This window comes from Parasteatoda tepidariorum, chromosome 2 (assembly GCF_982258835.1).
Source record: "Parasteatoda tepidariorum strain Cologne lab strain chromosome 2, Ptep-v5.0, whole genome shotgun sequence".
Lineage (NCBI taxonomy): Eukaryota > Metazoa > Arthropoda > Arachnida > Araneae > Theridiidae > Parasteatoda > Parasteatoda tepidariorum.
In genome coordinates, this window is record NC_141756.1 from 51,498,026 (window position 1) to 51,519,315 (window position 21,290).

Below are 21,290 nucleotides of genomic sequence, written 5' to 3' on the forward strand. Positions count from 1 at the left end.
CATTTCAATGATGAAGTAAACAAACAACACTGTTTAATATTCGCTAAAAATTATTTTAATTAAATATAAAAGTATTGATAACTCTACTTTAATACTTGTTCAGAAATATGTATAAAATTACCTCTAAATTTCTCACAATTTATAAAATACTGATGTTCAGAAAGCATCTTGATGTGACATATTCTATTCAACAGTAAAAGTTAATCTTGAAAACTAGAAAACGATTTCTTTTTTAATTACTAAGCATTAATTTAAAGAACTATGATAGATAGATCTCATTTTCGTTAAATTTAATTATTCGGTGATTACGGTTATTTATTAGAATATCGCTTAAATGGACTTCATAAATAACAAAAAATAAAATAAAACATAAAATGTTCTGAGAAACTGTAAGTTTTAAAACGATAAAATTATAGTTAAAAATTTAAATTTTTCAAAAATAATATAAAACTAGTTGATAGAATTTTTTTAAATCAATAAGAATGTTTTTTTTAAAATAAACATTTCTCCTTTAGTTTTAAAAGAAATTAGAATTCATGCATCATTATTTCAAAGGTATTGTTTTTTTAAATAATTATTCACCAAAATAAGTGATAATTTTTTTCTATTGGCAACACCCAGCATAGAAACAAGCAAGCAAGTCATTGCGCAGCTCAGGTGACGCATCTTTGTGACGTCATCAAAGGATGTTAGAGGCAGAAGAGAGGAAACCTTTCTCTTCCACAACACTAATATTCTAAATAGTACTTATTTCGACCATCAGCTGTTAGCTTTAGAACATTATTCTGAAAATAGAATTCTGTTTTTACTTCAATTTGCGTTCTCTTTATTGTAACACTGAGGTAGAATAATTTATTATTACGGTAAGTTCAAAAAACGTTTTTGTTGTGTTTAGTGTTTGATTGATGATTTTCTATTTATTCTTTTACTGTAAGACTTATTTGAAATTCGTTCTTCGGAATGATTCTAAAATTTCATGATAAATAATTGTTTAACATTTCATTTATTGTTTATTTTAGAGAAAGTAGAGTTATTGCTCAATGGTAGCTCTAGATATCGATTTATAAATCTCATTGATTGATCAAGAAATAACTGAACGATCATTCTAGATTCACTGATTTATTGATTGAAAAATGTATTTTCCTTTGTGAATGCAATTAGCTTATAAAATCAATTGGGAATAACAAAAATTTTAAAAAATCGTAGCAATTTGTAAATATTTTTGTGTGTTAAAATAATGTTGTGTTTTATCTTTGTTTTTTGTCTTATTTTGGTAAATTTGTTACATTATAACGTGTGTATGTTTCAAAATTATATTTTTGTTGAAAATTTAGTTTAAGAACTATACTAATTGAATTTTTGGATACGAAATTAAACAGAAATGGATAAATATTCATATTTTATTTAAAAATAAAATTTTATTGCAAGAAGTTTGTGAAGAACGAATGGAAACTCTCTCAGAACTATCACAGTTTACCCAATTTACCAAACTTTATCACATATTTTAAAACCATATTTTGTTGAAATCATTACAAAAGCACTCAGGTTAAAATAAACAAGCTTTTTGGAGTTCTCATAGAGTCAGAAATATGATAAATGCTATCCATATTGTGGTAGTTTAGACTATATTTTTTTCACAGTGCATCAATATGTCATGTAAAAACAAAGGAGACTTTTCGTAGACAGAAAATATAACACGAATCTTGACATAAGCAAGTTTAATACCGACATAAAAAAGTAAATAATGCATTTTGGACAAAGATAGTTACCTAATAAAACGAAGTAAAAAAAGATTTTTGGGAATGAGAGGGCATAAACTTGATATTAAAATTTGTTTAGTTCGTCATAATATGCCATATTTATAATATGCCAATATAATATACCATACAGAAATTTACGAATAACACCGATTACTCAATAAGAAAAATAACTAAATTTCAAATATTTATACAGTGTGAAGTATTTTAGATTTTTAGAATATTTCATTATCAATTTTCAAAAATATTTCATTCATGCTTTACGTCAAAAACTCTATTTTTTTTTTCTTCATAAAAATATTTTTTAAAAAGCTTATTTTTAAAAGAGAACTATGTATAATACATTTTTATACAATTTCATATTTTTTTATAAATGCTCGCTAAATTTACGCGCAAACGATTTCGCGTGAATTGATTGAGGTTGCTTGAATTTTATTTCTTAACTACAATATATAGTTAAGTTTTATAAAGAAAATTTCAACATTCCGAAGGAAATTAATACTGAGTTCAGCAAATGGATATTTATTTAATATTCTTTTCGATACGTATTTAATTTGTGTAGTCTAGTAACTACCACATCATTTTTACCAACCTACATTATTAATCGGGTAACGCGCTGGTCACTTAAGGAGAGCTGGGTCAGCCAGCATAAATTCGGAGGGTATTGCGCTTACTTTCAAAACCAACGAAATATTTTGAAATTTTGACTATGATGTGTTCTTTCATAACCACTGATTACGGTTCTAAAATGAAATATTCCTGTTCGATTCATCAATAAACTTCGGTTTAACCGTGGGAGGCTTTTGGAGTTGAACATTAATTTTCGCATTATCTTTGTATAAATGATTTTCATAATTGCGTGCAAATTTTTTTTGACTTGCTTAAATAGCTCTAAAAATAGCCTAAATGTTTGGGATCATATTTTCAAGATTGCGGCTGCACTCCATACATTGAAAATGAAGAATCCAAAATCCATTTTTTATTTTTTAAAAAAAAGATATGTTTATTAGAGGAAATACGTTTTTGTGTCGGATTTCGTATCTTAAAATATTTCCTGGTCTACGTATGGAAATTGAGTCTTAGTATGTGACAATCCGATTATTACATGAAAAGTTCATTAGGTGTTCATTCTTACTCATTGCATGGGTAATATTTTACGTACTGTACATTTACGTATCTATTTCCTTTAACTTTGGACTTCGTTTTGAAAAATCTGTTAGTGACACATTTTATACCATTTGTGATTGTTAAAAAAAATTCACTCGTTTCAAATATTAAAAGTTAATGAAATGTTTTCAAATAAATCGACTATGAGCTTAATTTATTTCAATGATAAACTGATTTTTTTAATGATAAGGTATGATAAGCGATTATAGTGATTTTTCTTTTGCTTTTTTCCTTTCGACGAATTCCAAATTACAGCAACACATTCATTTATTAAACTGCATGAAGGAAAAATTCTTTGTTTGGTACATGTTACAATTTGGAATGTAAGGAAGAAGAATGTTTTTATTGGCTCATTCTTCAGCGCAAAAAGTTTTTGTATCACTGAAATTGCTTTTTTTCCCTACTAAGTATGACTGTTACTAATTCAGAGCAGTTACTGATGAGGGAGGAACTGCTATGTTCTCCAGTTTTTATAGCCCTTTTCCTCCCCTTATTGTTACATCTATTTCTAACTGATGAGTTGTTAGACTATTTCCAGCACCATATCAGCAATTCTTTTAAGTGATAAGAAAATGATTTTTTATTCTTAGAGAAAGTTATTAAGTCATCGTGAATTTCGACAGATATTTGTCTGGAATTGGCCTGTTCTAAGAGATTTCAGTCAAGCAAACAGTCTTAGTCTTAGGTTGTTATGAATCACTAATAAACCGTTAGTAACCTTGTTAAATATCATGCTTTGAGGCAAAATGGCTAAACATTTTATATCTGTCTCTAACGCGCGTTTGCAAATTAAGAAATAATTTGAATTATGCTTCTAAAAATGGGTCATTTTATGTGAAGTTCACCATGTTTAGATCAAGGCTGCGGGGTTAGATGTTTCGATATTATGAAAATTATTTAGACAAATATTTATAATTATTCTAATAGAAATATCATTTGAATTAATACTATGACAATTATTTAAATTATGACTTATTGTAAATTTAAATTTATCACGCTTGAACGTTTTTGAGCCTATGAAACTGAACTATTGAAAAAGAATTCAGGAAATCATTTAAACGGGTGAAAAATCGATATTAAATAATGAATTATTATTAAATTATAGTTTAATTAATTATAATAGTCCTAAACCAATAAGTTAATTAATAAGACTATACAAATGAATTTGATGAATCATTTGTAATAGTTTCTTCATTCACGATACTATATAATTTTTGTCTTAAGGCGTTTATATGTGAGCAAGAAAGAGTAGTGAGATATTGATATCTAGCCAATTTTCTATAATAGTTTTGCAAAACTTCAATATTTTGTACAATAGTATTTTTTAAAATTTATGTATTAAATAAAGTATATTATAAATAAAAAGTATATTATATTTAAAATACATAAAAAGTAGAAATATATAATTTAAACTTAAAATTTATTTAGTAAGGTTAACACTTTTTTAAAATTAGATGGAAAATTTATTTTAAAAAAATAAGTTGGAGTTGGAATCGGAGAAAGTTTCTCAGGAAAGTCCGGAGTCGGAAATGAATATTTCAACTACTGACTCCTCAACTTGAGTTTATATTCAAATTTTAATTTTAGCTAAATTCATTAAACAAATTTTACTTTTACTAAATTTCAGATGAAAAAACTTAAAAAAAGCATAATTAAGTAGCACAGTATAAAGAGTTGTGTCGAAGCAAAACATGAAGAATAAATTGTTTAAGTTTATTCTCATATAATTGTAGCTTGTTGATTCTAATGTGCAAATTTTGTGGCAGAGCTGTGTACTAAATGAAATGATTTAAAATTAACAATGATGCGGGGCGGAATACTGCCTTATTTGGAGTGGAATGACTCAAGTGGTTAAAAAAAATTATAGTTATTAATTAAAGATGTAAAACAGCAGCTGCATATATAAATTTATAATCATTATGTAGCGAAATGTATCACATTTAAGTTGGTACTATAGAAAAAATAGCATCTATCCCCCCCTCCCGAAAAAAAACTTACATTTTTTGGATTTTAGATCGGACATTAGCATAATATTTTCAAAACTTCTGATTTTGACATGAAACCTTTATACTTCGTATTTAAATTTAATCCTCACATAAAATTTATTTTTCATGTACGTGAAAGCTCGTACAAAAATTTTAAAGCTATGACCAAAAAAATTACTATAAATAAAAAACATGAATTTTGCCGATTCTTTAACCCATTCTAGGCCGGCAAAAGGAGATATGCGAGTTATAGCAAACTTCCAGAGAATGCGTACTAGAGTATGTACACGTACTAATACGAGATGCAACACGAGAGTACCAAATTGAGATCTCGCCTGCGTGATTATAGGCCGTTTGAGCCACAAAGGCTGGTCTCATATGATACTGTGTACCGTGAAAGAAGAATCGTTTGATTACGAATGTATGGTCACAGACCTGAATAGGTAAAATAATTTTTTTTATGGAAAAAATATGTTTCATAAATAGCTTTCCGATACTTTTATTTATTACATTTTTTCCCTTATCCACTAAAATGCAACTTGACATGTTTTTCCTATAGGTTTTTCAAATATCTTTATTTCCAATTCTTTTTGGCATTGTCATTAAAAATAACTAGTATAAGGAAATAGCTTTATAATAAAACTAGAATTTAACTTTATGACTCTTCATAAATCATGATACATTTTTAAAATATATAAAGGTATAATAGGATTCAACATAGCAACCAGGAAACGCATTTACCTTCCTTGAAATGAATGTTTAATTTAGAGAAATGGAATTCTTTTTATTGGATAAGTTCTGTCTCCCAATTCATGCGAGTTGGAAAAAGAGCAAACATGACTGTCCCTTGTCCCTAGAAGCCCATAGCAACGAGGCATTTGGCCACAACACAAAGAAATTTGAGGTAAGGTCTTCATCGAAGGAGAATTCCAGATTAACTGTGTTATAGTCATAATTTAGAATCATCGGAGGGGAACGTTATTTTCAAGTGAGGTGAGAGTGACTCACCGTTTATTGTGTGTATACCATTTGTAGTAAGCTGTTTTTTCTTCTTTATGATGGCTGTTGGTGGAAAATAGGCTTAATTTTTTTTATGTAAATGCTCACTCTTCGAATGCCCGGACGTTTTTTTAAAGTCGTTAACTTAACCTGAAGTATAAGAAAGAATTACTAGAGCGGAAGTAATTTGAAACTCGTGATGGCTTAAATTTTTTTATAATACTACAAAGAATCTTTTAAGTATTCTTGAAACTTTTTTGAAACTTGAAAACAATTTACGCATTGAGTTATTTAAATTTTAAAAATTTTTTTAATCATTTCTTCAACTCTGATTTCCATATCTTTCTAACCTTGGAATATATTTTTAATTCCAGTACTGAAATCTGAAATTGTTCATTCTTTATAAAAATTATGTTCTAAGCTGTAAGTTAGATTAACAAATAAGGTACTAAATTTATAGCATTAACTTTGAGCTCTCTGCATTTTTTTACAAAATGCTTAAAATTGCTTGGACTGGTGCATATTTAAAAGTATGAAGTTTATTTCAAGTTTTGGGATAATCACAAAAAAGAGCCCCTGTGATTTTTAAAACATATTCATGCTAAAGGAATTAAAAACATTTATGAACGATAGACATCAAATTATTTATTGCTTCAAATATAGTTCATTAAGCTTTATGAAGGTCAAAGTAATCAGGAAAAATTATTTAATTAGTCGCCCATCACATGTGCGCTTTCCCAATTTGCCATTAATTAAAAATTATTATCTTTCTCCTTCCCTCACAGAAATTTTAACTAAAAATAACAGTTAACCATGCTATTTGATCTTACAATTTTTTTTTCATTTCATAAAAAAATAATTATGTCAATTCATTTATATTGACATAATTAATTTTTTTAATAATAATAATTCATTTTATGTCAATTCAATAAACTTAATTTTAAAAATTTCAGCTTTTCGTCAATAATTCAATCTGAATTTTCACGAGTAAAACACTCAAAATCCTTTGCTTTTTAAAAATGTGCAATATAAGATTTTTAAATATAACTAATGTAAATAGAAATATTAGTAAATGTAAATAGAAATACTTAGAAAATAATTTATTTTTTAACATTTTTTTTCTTATTCAAACGGTTTGTTTTGTTGGAGAGCTTCAGATATTACATTAAACTTAGAAATTATTTCTAAATTATTTCTAAAATTTATGTAGATATTGCCGAAGACAAAAATATAAAAAAAAAAAAAAAATTGCTTTCTAAAATTGCCATTAACTTTGCAAATCTAAATCCCATGATAAAAACTATTAAATCACTTTTTTACTTAATAAATTACTATACTTAATTTTCTAAGATATTTAACAGCTGTTGCAACAAAAGAAATGACAAGGGTGGTTTCAAAACCTAATTATAGACTAAATTAACCGCAGCACTTATTAATATTTAGCGTCCTTTGCTTTGTAATAAAGCTTCGAGAACTTAAAATTAGCTAAGAATAGAACCAAAATCTCAGGAATTTTAATTTGCACAATGATTTTTTTCCTTTTCCTAAATAAGGAGTTTCATAATTTGTTTGCATTTTTGTCATAAAGTTTTTTTTATTTAGATATTTTGCGTTAATTTCGTATTACGTTAATTAAATTTTTCTACCATAAATTTTTATAATGGTTTGACACTTCTTTAAAGAAAATAATTCCAACACTCATAAAAAAAGACGAAAATAATTTTTTATGTAATTTTAATTATAAGCCTTTTTTTAATCAAATTTTGTTTTCGAATAAAGGTTTTGTTTCTACTCAACAATAATAAGGACGAAATATCACCATCCATCTTAATATTGTGAGCTGTACTAAATGAGATTACTACCCACATTTGAAATCTATTACATTGAAAGAGATAATAGGATTAAATTTTGAAAGGATATTCAATTTATCTCGATTATTTGAGATGTGGTCTTACATAAAATTTAAAGGCAATACATTATTCCGAGAGTAAAAGTTTTGTATTAATTTGCCTATTAAATTAATGTGGTAAATTAATGCTTGTACATTAAATTAACGTATTAATTAAATGTATTAAATCAGCCTGAAATAGTGAAAGGTTCAATTTAATTTATATAAAAATGAATAAATATGAGGTTCAATATAAAAAAAAACTTTTTTTTTATATTAAGATTATTATAATTGCTTGATCAGAAATTTTAGTTTCGTAATATGTGTTTGCAAATATAAAATAATTTTCAATCAGAAAGTTAATATTTTAAAAATCACTGAATTTCATTTATACTTGTAGGTTAGAAGTTAGCACTAAAAGAAATTGCGGCTAATAAATTTGTTTGCCGTATATTAGTATAATATTATCAGACAAAGGGCTTCTGTAAAACTTCAAAAGAAAAACTAAACTAATTTTAAATCAAATTAAATATAGAGAGAAAAAGCTGATAATTTTTTTTGAAATTTCACAACTAAGTTTAACATTGAGGACTACCATTTGTCGAACTAAATTAAATAAACAAAATAAATGAATTAATAAAATAAATACTAAATTGACAGTTAATTCATTTTTTGTATGTTTTCATATCACTTCCATCATAAAGGAACATGGAAATAATTAATTCTATCATTAAATTTTAAACCCATATAGATGAAATAAAAACAGAAAATAAGCTCATTTTTCCTATTTATCATGCAATGTGATAACAATATGTGATCTCCGAACAATATTTTACAAGAAAGAGTTAAATAAAATATTTTATAATAATAGTTATAATTTTGATTCTCAGAGTATATTTTAATTCATTTATTCCCTTCATTCATCACAAGTTAACATCCATTGCTAAGGACAGACAAAACACCAATGATTTTCAACTTTTAGAAGTACCATTTCGTTCAAACTTGATTTGCTCTCATATGGTTTGTTTCACTTAAGTTACTTTTTATAAACATAGAAAAAATAAAATTTCCACTATAGCAGTATTTAAAATAAAAATCTATATCAGCTGTAAACCGATTCCTCTCAATAGAAAGTTTTTAAGTTTTCGTATGAACAATAGTGCTCATAATAATAATTTATAAATACAATTAAAAATTATTCAAATTTAAAAGTGTTAATCTATCAATATCGGAATGAGTTTTCTAATAACTAAAAAAAATATATATTCTTACTAATAACTTGAATTCAATTTAGTATGGTTTCAAATGGAATTGCAGGTGTTCTTTATCAGTAATTTATAAAGTAACTCTTACAGTTTTGTTATCAGGTTAGTCGCGCTAAAAAAATACAAGCGCAGCTGGTTCATGTTAAGTATAACCTTACAAAAATATGAATATTAAAATATAAATAAAAAAGATTACATAACTTAAGGCAAATTACTTTGTCCATTTCAAGATGCAATAAGTCTAGTGAATGTATTATTTTTCCTGTCTTGTCTGAATTTTAGTACTTTCTTCTAATTGGCTGCAGAAGTAAGTTGGTGGTTTACCAATTTTTGAGATTAGTTTGAATAAGATGAAAGCAAATTAAAAAATTTTTTTAATGAGAGAAGTTGTCCTCCAGAATCATTTAAGTACTACGTAAGCATATTTTTGATAATAATTGAATCTCCCACCCTTGACAGCAAAAATAAGAAAATCACCACCCCCTTCTATTCTATACCCCCTGATTAAAAATTTGAATTGACTATTCTTTAGGAATCTTTTGTGCCAAAAAATGGTTCATCTTTGAAATTTTTCAAAGATATTTTTTTTACAATTTTTTCTTTCCCCTAATTCACTTTTCATTCTAAATTCGGATTTTTTTCTCGTGCATATTTTTTGCTCCATTTTCCAATTTTCTTTTTAAAAAAAATTTTAAATGCAAAGAGATTTCAGTCCTACGTAAGGATTGCTTATACCCTTTCTCCCTCTTATTGTCAGCAAAAATATGTGAATTATAGCCCCCACCCCAGTTAGATGCTAATATAATATTTGAACAGCCCCCTTTATGAAATAAGGTGTTCATATATATCTATTTTTTTTCTCCAAAAAATACTAATAAATATTATAATTTCAAGGAATACCTCTTGTTCGCTGAGTTCGCCAATCCTTGGAATTGATAGCACCAATAGTTTAGAGCTGGTTCACAATCAGAGGTTATTAAACACCATTTAAACTAGAATAAAGCTCCAAAATATTACACAATCTGAAAAAATTAATAAGCGTAATTTAAAAAAAATATAAACATAGGTGTCTTTGAATGTTTTTCAGTTTTTGATTTCCCCCGAACTTATAGCTCAGTTCGTTTATATTTTGCATTGCCAACGCGAAAAAAAGAAACTTTTCTTAGATTTTGTGACCACACATAAGTGATTTTTTATTTGTTGTATAAGTAAAATTTTTTGTTTAATTCATCAATGACAGGCTTTATATTTTGTAGTCATTCAAGAAGTATCCTTATAAAAAAAGTCGTAGTGCATTTACGTTTGAAATTAAGTGACTGTTTACACTGATGGTCAAAACTAACAGAATATGTTAAAATTTACTGTATTTGTAGCTAACCTTGCAGCCATTTCATTATGTCCTTTTATTATGATACCTTAGAGAATGGCAAAAAAATATTTATTCGGTTAAATTTAATATTCATTTTTTTTATTTTTTACTAAATGTGTGGTAACTAGAACTATAATTTTGCGAACCAGAATTTTCGAAAACCGTTATTACATAAACGAAAAGTTATCAAATGAACAATTTAAATACTGTATATTTTGGCTTTATGAACCAGAATTATGATTTTGTTTACTAGAAATGTCATCACCATACGGAACGGTAGTTCCACCATAACTTTTTTCTCCGTGTACTGTTGTTAGTTATAAGAATAGTTTAAAAAATAGATGGCATGTTGCAAATCTCAATAATGCTTTTATTAATAATTTTAAAATCGTCTCCTTTTTGCTTGACATGATTGTCCTGTTTCCACAACACTCCCCGAAAACCGTTCTAACGTTGAACACAAATATCGGTACTTGAGGCTCAATATCGTGCAACGAAATATCGTGAAAATTTGAACTATTTTTTGATTCGTTTATCATGCTAATCACGTAGAAGTAAAAATAGAAAATAGTGTAAAATATGATTTCTTATAGTAAAAGATATGATTAAATATAAATAAATTAGTAACAGATATGATTTCACAAAATATAATTTCTAAGTGTCTTTTTTTGCTAAAACTTTTACTGTTAGATATTTAGAAACATGTTAATCTATCTTATATTTAAAAAATAAATAAGTAAAAAATGCATAAAAATGAAAATATTAAAAATAATAAAATTTATGCATACTTGCCGTTTTGGTGGTTCCTATTTCTTTATAAAAATAGCAAATTTTTAGCTGAAGGCTTTACATATTTGCTTAAATAAGCTTGATTTATTAAAATTTGTTATAATTCTTAGATTTCAGTACTGTTTTTGAACTATACTTATAATAAATTACATAAATAAATAACCTCAATTAAATGCCGGACTTTTATCAAAAATTGTGTAGATTAACATTTCTACTCCAGCAATAATTCTTAAATTACATAACAAATAACTAGAAATATTAATTAAAAAAAATTTTTGTGAAATTATATCTGGACCTGCACGTTTTATAAATGTAAAATAGTAATGGCTTATTGTTAGATATCTGAAAATAATTTCTTAGCACCTGTATTTCGTTTACCTTATATTTGAGGGTGCTAAATCCATATTCGCTAAAAAAAGTATGTTTATTAAGGAAATGTACTGTTTTTTTTAAAAAACTTAATTAGTAATTATTAACAGATGTTTTTCAAAATTAATTATTACATCAGGCCCAAAATTATTTTTTCAGTGCGAATTTTTATTTTATTTTGCCATTTTCATATCACGCAGCATTAAAAACCTTAACGAGTTCCCATTATAAAAAAACACTGAATTGATTACTGTAATAATGAGATTCCACATAAATTTTTTTTATGCTAACCTATATTCGTTTTTATTAACTATTTTAATAGCATGGTGAATCCCATTATAACATTGAAATGAGAAGCAGCAAATTTCTTTCATTGTTCGTGAAGGAATGACGTGCTTTTTATCGTTTTCTGCTTGCTTCCCTCTTCATTTTGACTCACGTATAATTTGACCGGAGTTTACCTATTGATTTTCTTTGCAATTACATATAAATGTAATTTTCTCTTGCTTAGCAAAACGAGAGAAAAAAAAATTGAAGAAGGATTTCTGTAATTTTTACAGGAATTTATAACGTAATATTCTTTGAAGTCTTATTCTTAATGGATTAGTTTAATTTTTCTTTTCTGTAGACGTCGCCAGCATTTAATACTTGCTTTGATTCTTCAAAGCTAATTTTGTGAAGTGAGTCAAAGTTGGATGATTTTAAAATAGTTTAAAAGCTTTTAGATGAAACGATCTCTTGTAAATAATATATTTGTTCATGTATCTGTGCATAAAGGAACTAAAATTTTATTGCTTTGAAGTATTTCTCGATGAAACGAACTTTTTTGTACATAAAATCTTACTTCTACTTGAAAGATTTATGTTAAATTAATTACTACTTCGTGATATTATGTGCACTTTGACAAAACTTTAATTAGATCAAATCAGTAAATTTTTCTTGTTAAAAAATCATTACTATGCTCAAATAAATAGTTTATGTTGTGTTCTTATGCACAAATACATGTTTTTTAATTAAGAAATCTTGATTTAAAGCATTTTAGCTTTAGATTGTTTGTATTTCTTATTGACTTTAATAGTTTTAAAATTTTTTACAAATACTATATTGCTGTATTAATGAGTTTTAATTTACAAAATTGTATTAATGTGATGTAAATTGCAGCACATTGGCAAAAATGATTTCTTAACCTGTTTTTTAGTAGTTATTGAATACATTTCTATTCAATTTTAATAAATTTTAACCCTACATTTGCTTGTAATAAACAGTTTTAAATGCAGTAAGATGTATTGTTATAATTTATTTTTAGTAATATGTCAATAATAAATATATTTATAAAATTTAACTTAATATAAACTGATTTCCTTGAAGCAAAAAAAATTTCCAAACCTTGCATTCGGCATAAAAAAATAAAATAAAATAAAATAAAAAGTTAAAATTGGTGTAAAGTACAAAACTCTTCTCAACTATGCTTAAAAAGCATAAGGAAAAACGCGAACATTTCTGAATATTTTTATCTGTGTCATTTATCGCACAAAGCGCTTAAAAATATTCTAAAATATTTAAGAATTGTTTTGTTTATTTATTTATTCATTATTACACTAGAAAAACACACTGGCCGTGAGCTATTTCTAAGATTCATTCCATCTGTTGATCCACTCGAGGTTAAATTCGATATTCAATCAATAGTTCTCAAGCACGTGATGAAAATTCCTTTTTTTATTTTTTAAACTACCATTTCAAACCATTTTTAGAGTCCTTTAGCAATCAGTCATTAGAATTTTACAATTCGGAAGAATTAATGTAAGTATTATTCTATAAGCAAAACGTTATTAAGGTTTTTAATAATAATGCAAAATTAAAAAAATAGGAATTTATTACTTCTTTTTTCTTAATATGTAGGTATTTGAAAATATTTACATTTGAATGAATCATAAATTAAAGTGATTCTGTTATGATGAGTTACAAGGAACTTAAATTTATAAATTTCTGTTCAAGAAATTATATTGTAGACTGGTGTTTATTCAATGTATTATTATTATTTTTTTGTGTATGTTGTGTTTACTATAAGAGAGTTAATTTTTTTATCATTCTCTTTTAAACTTAACTCGATATTTGTTAGATCTTACTATATTACATCTCTGTTCTTTGATTTATTGAAATATAAAAAGTTTTAATATTTTTTAGACATTAAATCATATTTGATGTATATTATTTCATTTCTGCCGTTTTTACTCAAACTTGTTTACGTACTTTTCTTGTTAGTTTTTACCAAGATTTTTCAAAATAAATAAATAAAAATTTAATCTTAAGTCGTACAGATCTCCAAAAACGTTGGAAATGAAGCTAATTATGAGTCACAACGTTAAATAATGAAGATATCCGAGAAAACATACTTTAACCTATATAGAACGTAACTCGGATTTAAATATAAATGCTTCTTAGTTTTTATTACATACAGTCTTTTAGTTTCAAATAATTTTGCCAATAATGTGCATACATTAAAATTTTCCTATTTACATCGATTTTTGCTGGATACAGTATATATTAAAAAAGCAGAATGTTTATATGTATGTGCGTATGCACTTTCGAGCGTTTGCCTTCCAATGAGGTGAACCGGATTCGATTCTCAGCGAAGGCTGGTCGATACGATTTCCGACCCGACTTGCATCAACCACAGTGCTGACGTAAAATATCCATGGTGGTAGACGGATCATGAGCTAAGAGTCCTCTTGCCGTCAGGCTGACCGAGGGAGGTTTTTGTGGCTTTCCTATCCATGAAACTCAAAACTCAAATGGGTAAGTTCCTTTAAAAAGTCCTCCATTAAGGCAAATTTTTCCCAATTCAGGAGTTCCTTTGTCTTCTGAATTGGGTTCGACATTATAAGCTACGGAGTTGAGCATTAGTAGCTGTAAACTAAAAATTGGGCCTACTGTTCAACAACGGTTATAAAAAAATATTAAAAAAAATATATAATAAGCTAAGTACATGATTTTTTCAGATAGATTTCAAAATGCTAATTTAGTGACGTCGATTCCATATTCCATTTAAGTTGATCAGTTTAAATTAATACCTCGTAGACGTAAAAGTATTGTAATTAAGTTGTTCTTTTTCTTTAATAGAAGAACCCGTTACAGTTCGATGGGTTTTTTAAGCAGGCAGACAGTACTCCATCTCATATATGATCGGTCTTTATTTTTTACTGCAGCAAGTTTTCTAGTTTGATTGTTAAATAAATCACGTTCGGATCGGCAATTCACGTGAACCGAGTATGACTATTAATTAATTTATTCTAAGCAAGTCGGGATGTGCCACAATCTTGCAAGGGAAACCGTTGCATAACATGTTATTCACACAGCTGTTTGCCAAGAATCACTCACCCTAGATTGGCACATGAAAAGAAAATTTCATTTTTTTTAAAGCTTTTTCGACACAACCTCTGGATAAGAGTCAACCGGATTTCGTTGCGTAATTTCGCATCCTTTTTTTATGCGTCAAAACAAGTGTGTTTTTGGTTATCTGTTGTTAACTGTTTCTCTGTTGCCAACTGTTACTTTCTTTTTGCTGACATAGAGAATGCCCACTTATAAATCACGTGATTTCGGAAATCAATTGTTTCACTGCTGGAAAAAAAAAACTCTTTTAATAGTTTCCGTTCCAATACCGTCCGTTTATTGGCGGACACCCAGATGAAATTAAAGCGAAAAACAATGTGAGAAATGAACAATCAAGTAAAGAACAATGAAATTCTACTCGCAGTGTGTCTATTAAAATCATTAAATATAAACGCACACCTGTTTATAGTATTTTCAATAGTGTTTATGTTATCTATTTTTAATAATACATAAAAACGAATCTTTTTATCTAAAAAGTGATCTAGCGACTTTTTTTCTGTTTGAAACTATTATAAGAAATTGTAGATTGATGAAATCAAATGAAGAAAAATATGCAATAAGATTAATCAATAGAACTACTCTTTGGAATTTTATATTCCTTGTGTCTGTAAAAACCTTTTTACATAAATCTTCTCTGTAGCTTAATAGTTTTCATTCAAAACATTTTTCTTTATGAAAAAAAATAATATTAAATGTGATTAAACAACGTTTTTTACCTCTCTCGGCCAGAGCAATTTTCCCTCTTTTTTCACTTTTTTATTTTTCATTTCCTGCTTCACTCTCGGCTACCGCAGTTTTTCTAGTTTCTTTATTCACCTTTATTTTTAATTTTTCTTGAGCAATTGTACTCTTTCTGCTTCATATCATTTTTGTTTTCTTCATAGACGTCAAGCGAATCTTGAAAATGGGCGCTCATCCTTGAGCGCTCGAAACATACCGACTTTTAATACCATCTTAACATATTTTGAAAGCCAATGAAGTTTTCAATTAAGTATAAGTAAAATAGATATTTTTATTTCAAAGCAACTTAATTATTTTGCTCGTTCGTTAAAACCACTTAAAAGAAACTGCAGTATTTTTGTTTATGAATGAAAGTATTAAATGCAGTGAGAAAAAAAAAGTAGGGTCAAAACCACCAAAACAGGGTAAAATTTACCGTGGTTCTATGGTAAACTCAAAAAGCAACAAAGATCTTTGGTAATAATTTTGGAAAAATTAACAATAAAATATAGTTTTATAATAAGTGATATAATTCGGCCTTAGTTGCTAAGTTGAAGCAAATATGTAGGATTTTATAACTCAAAGTACCCACTATATGATCCAATTTAGAACTGACATTTCTATCAGATTTAACCCAAACCAAACTTTCAACTTTTTTAAATTTTTACACCTTTATGAAAATGAATAATTCATTTCATACAACAAATTAAGTACCTGCTTTATAGAATGATATAAGGATTTTCTTTACAGCAACAAACCAAACATTAATTTACTATCATGAAAGAAAGTATTTGTTTTTTATTTTAATTTCTTAAATGTCTTAAAGCTCCTTTGTCTTCATTTTTCTCTTCTATAATGCAGTGTAGTTTCTGAAATGATAAATGATTGGGTGAAAAACTACAACATCTCCTGCGTCTAGCCATGTATTTATAAATCTTCAGTTATTTTTGAGACACTGACTGTGGAAGATGTTGTAATATAGCTCACTTTCTGAATGTTTTTAATGTCTGGACGACTTTCGCCAAGAAAACAATAATAGTCATCTTTATATAATGACAATTCGGAAGAAATTCTTTTTTAGTAAAACAATTAAGCAATCTGTTACCATTACTGAAAATAATGAAATATATAACTTTATCACTAAAATGAAAATGTATATATGTACAGTTCGTAATATAAAAGACTAAACATTCTGAATAACTTTTGATCGAATGATCGGATTTTCATGTACTAAAACACAATCTTAATGGATCATCGAACTAATGTCAATTATGCTAATTAATTAGTGCGATTATTTTTAGTTATGAAATCAGAATTCAAATCTGTTGAAAAATAGATACATTGTAAAAAAATTCTGATCAAATTCCGGTAAAAAATACCGGTATTCAAGGTGCTGTTACTTTTAGAGGAAAATCCATTTTTAACGGAAAAAAGTCTGATACACCGTAATTTTTACAGTAATAATTACGTAATCAAAAGAAGCATACAGGTTTAAATCACTGCTGATTAAACTTTGTTTTCATTTTCTAATTTTTTATTAAACTAAGTATTATAAAGAAAATTTAATAAGGTTTAAATTTTGCAGTATTTAAGGTATAATTAATTATTAAGATCTGGTTAACGTTCTTAGTTTATACTGAACGTAAAAATAAGGAAGAAAATGTTTTTCAGATCTTTATTTTTTATTAGATTTCATGAATGAATATGCTTTGGAGTATTATTTTCAAGTTCTGTGTTAAAAAATTATATTGTGTGACATAGCGTCACTAAATGAATGTTACCCGATTTTTTTATTACATTTTATTGTCTTACTTTTTTTTTTATCAATTTGCTCAACTTTAAAAATTTTTGAAAAAAAAAAGATTAATTAAGTATAACTTTGGTAATTTAATCAAATAATTAAATTTACGTTATTACTGTTACTCTTGTTGCAAAAAACCTAATGATACTGAAAACTATTACTTAGCCATTTAATTATTTAGAAAATTACCATTCTAAGAAAATTATGATTACCAACGAATCAAAGATGAATTGCAGGGCTAGGGACAAATAACCATTACTAATTATTTACTTGATCGTTTTTGGTAAAAAACACCGCTTTTCATGTAGGCAGGAATATGGTTTTGTGAAGCATTCTATTTATTATAGAAAATTTATGAATTTTGTGAAACATCTATCCGGATTGACATCTATGACATCCGTGAAACATCTATTTTGTGAAACATCTAGGAATATGGTTTTGTGAAGCATTCTATTTATTATAGAAAATTTCTGAATTTCGTGAAACATCTATCCGGAATAATGCCAATGAAAATTTCAATGCAAAATTATAACTTTTAAAATAAGTGTGGCTTGTCATTATATTGTTGCAAGCACTTCCATTGAATTTCGAACGTGGTTTAATCTCTTAAATATTGCTTTTAGTAAATATTTATGAAATTTTTTAATTACACATTTTTATGCTTTATTTATTAGAAAATTATATATTTAGCTATAATCGTTATTAGATTAATATTAACTTTAAATAGGTCAAAATTCGTAAATTTTTTATTATTAGTTTGTAATGAGATGCTTGATTATCTAATAACTTATAACTAGATATAAATTGAATTGTTCAGATATCGTTAGTGAAAAATGTCAGTTTTACTATCTTTGCTTATATTTACTAGAAACTAGTACGCTTTAAATATTCCAAATCTATTTTTAAACAATTGGAAAGGGAAAAAACATTGGCTGACCCTTTTTCGTTTGGGTGGCAAATAAAAAAGCGTTCTTAAAGAACAAAAAACACCGTTTGCTGACTTTTACTAATCTGACGAATAAACAGTAGCTTCTGGTTTTTGCCAAAAGGTCAAGTAAACTATTTGGCTTGCTCTCTCGAAAACATCTTATGTCCATTGGTGTGTCAAAATAACTTTCCTTTTTTATGTTTCGTAATGGGTTCATAAAACAGTTTAAAGTAGGTAACCTGCCAGGGCAAGGATTAATATCTGGATATTCAGATGCCAAACGGAATGCGAATGGAGTTTGTCAGTTTTGACCTTGAAAATGAATGAGTGAACGTCTGCCAAAATGATGGTATAACCTGATCCTCTTTGAATGCGATGCCAAATTGGTGAGACATTTCTTGGATCACTTTTATATGAAAACAGCGAAATATTGTCTTTGACGGAAGGGAAAAAAAAGATGATTGATGGCAAAAATGTAAATATAGTCATTCAAGCACAATAGCCTTTTTTTTGAAATTCTCATATGACAGCATTTAAAGCATAAGTTTTCATTTAAAATGATTCATTAGATTTTATCAGTGACTTTTTATACATATATATCACGTAAAAATTTAAAAAAAACTAGTCAAAATTAATAAAATCAACAGTAACACTGCTTAAGACAAACAAAAGAGCAGCATTCGGTTTGTTTTACGCGTGATTATTTTAATTAAATCAAAAGAGACGTTTTTTATTCAAATAATTATAAATAACAATGTATCAGTGTAATTCTTAATTATTTCAACCTCTACCCAAACTTTTAAGATAGATTAAGACTCAAAAATTCCAAAATATTATGAGCAGTAGTTTTACACAGTTATATGCAAATGAACTTTAATTGCTTGCAACAATGAAAGTTTATTTTCATTTCGCTGTGATACTGAAACCTATTAAATTTAGAGAAAATAATCTGCAGTTGCATTACATGGGAGGAAAAATCATGAAAAATTCCTCTGCTTAACTCGACAGCATTAAGGCCAAAAGCAATGAGCCCTGTTATATCACTTGGTGCTGCACTCGAACGAACTCTAAAATCTAAACAAACACTGAACTCGAGCACATCTGCATAATATCTTAATAATTATACACTAAAGACAAGAGTAACAAAAAATAGCGACTTAAATTGTTAAGAATTACAATTATGTAACAATTTGTGGATGGACTTTTAGAAGAAAGGAAGCTCACAAAGTTTTTGACTGCAGTGTAAAACTTTTCAGACATTTGAACCTAAATACAAATATGTGAATGTTTTAACGTATGTAACGAAATGTCAATGAAGTAAAAATCCATTGTAATGGGAAATAATGTTGATTTTTATTCATCATTGACTGAATAAGGCCCTCTGTAAATCTTGACATGGTACTTTGCTAACACGACAATCAAAAATGGCCCGAAACTAATCCAGAAATAATGCCACTAAAATTATATTCATTCAAGTTTTGGATACTGCTGACTATCCGATTATTATTGTCAAACTTTCATAATAGCTTAAATAATATTAAATTAGACATTGAAGTTTCAAGTCGAAATAAGAAATATAAAGATGAATCCAAAACCAGAGAAGTAGAGGAATGAAACCAGTGAATGAAGCGAAACTTCGTGCGTTGATCAAACTTTGTTTTTTGAGGAAAATATCATTTTAGTTTGGAAATGACTTAATAAGTGTAGTAAAATATTCATTCCTTTTAATGCAAACATTTTCTTGGTGGTTTGCTCAGTTTAAGCTGGACAGTACAGACATTACGTATGATTCGTTCAAAGGTAGTAAGTACACCGGGAAATTAAAAAAAAATAATACTCACAATTTTATTTAACTTAGACAAAGAAAAATTGCAAGATATATCTTTCACATTAAGCTAAACATATCCAAAAGGCAGTATATACAATATTTTGCATGATGATTCATTTAGTTACGGAAGAGCTGTTTTCCAAATAGGAGCTGCAATTGATGACACTGTGAAACTCAGTGAAAAAAATACAACAACAGATGTTAATTATTTAGAGTAATGTTTGAAGCTATAAATAGAAACTTCTATGTTTGTATATGATAATGGGTGAAACAAAGATCTATCACTGCTTTCAAGAATAAAACCAGCTGTCAGTTGAATGGAAAACAAAGTGAGGGAGCTGTTCAAAGCGATTAAAATTGGTGGCCAGGAAAACTATATATATATTAAGCGTTTTATGGGATGCTAATGGGATAATTTTATCAATTACTTAGATAAGCGGAAAAAACATTCTTAAAAAATATGACAAAGCTTTATTAGGGTGTTTTGACAATAAAGTCAATAGAAAAGGACAGAGTATGGCAAAAGAGTAAGTGATTTTTCTTCATGAAACATCTACAAAACGCGGTCCCTAGCTTATCGTTACAATGGAAAAACTGTACCTATCTCCATTGCTCCATTCGTGCAATCCTCTATGTCATGTTCTTTAGATTTGATCCCCCTCCCCCCCAAAAAAATCTTATTACCTGTTCTCTAGTCTTGAAGGGAAAAGAATTTTGGTTACCTAGGAAAAGAGAGCTGACAAAAATGAGGTCGTAGCGAAATTGAAGCGTTTTTTGGTTTTAATATTTAGATCTGTAGGAAATACTTCGATATTATAAAGGAACAATGGAATAAATATATCACTCTTAAAAGAGACTCTGGTAATGAATGGAAGTTAAACTGACACAAAAAATTTGCCAGTCTCAGGATTTTTCTCCATGTGATATTTTATGTTGATAGCTAAATATTGACTCTAATTATGCTATTTGAAAATTATTCTAATATTATATGCTATGCTGTATTTATTTTTGTAAACAGTATATAATACTATA

The 21,290-nt window shown here is 27.3% G+C and overlaps 1 protein-coding gene across 1 annotated transcript in view; it reads left to right on the forward strand.

Annotated features, from left to right (window-relative positions):
* Positions 1-664: 664 nt before the first annotated feature.
* LOC107453696 (monocarboxylate transporter 12) overlaps positions 665-21,290 on the forward strand; it is a 37,466-nt gene continuing 16,840 nt past the window's right edge. Inside the window, exon 1 of the mRNA XM_016070614.4 lies at positions 665-863. The gene's annotated coding sequence lies outside the window, so the exon portion shown is untranslated. The remainder of the gene's footprint in view (positions 864-21,290) is intronic.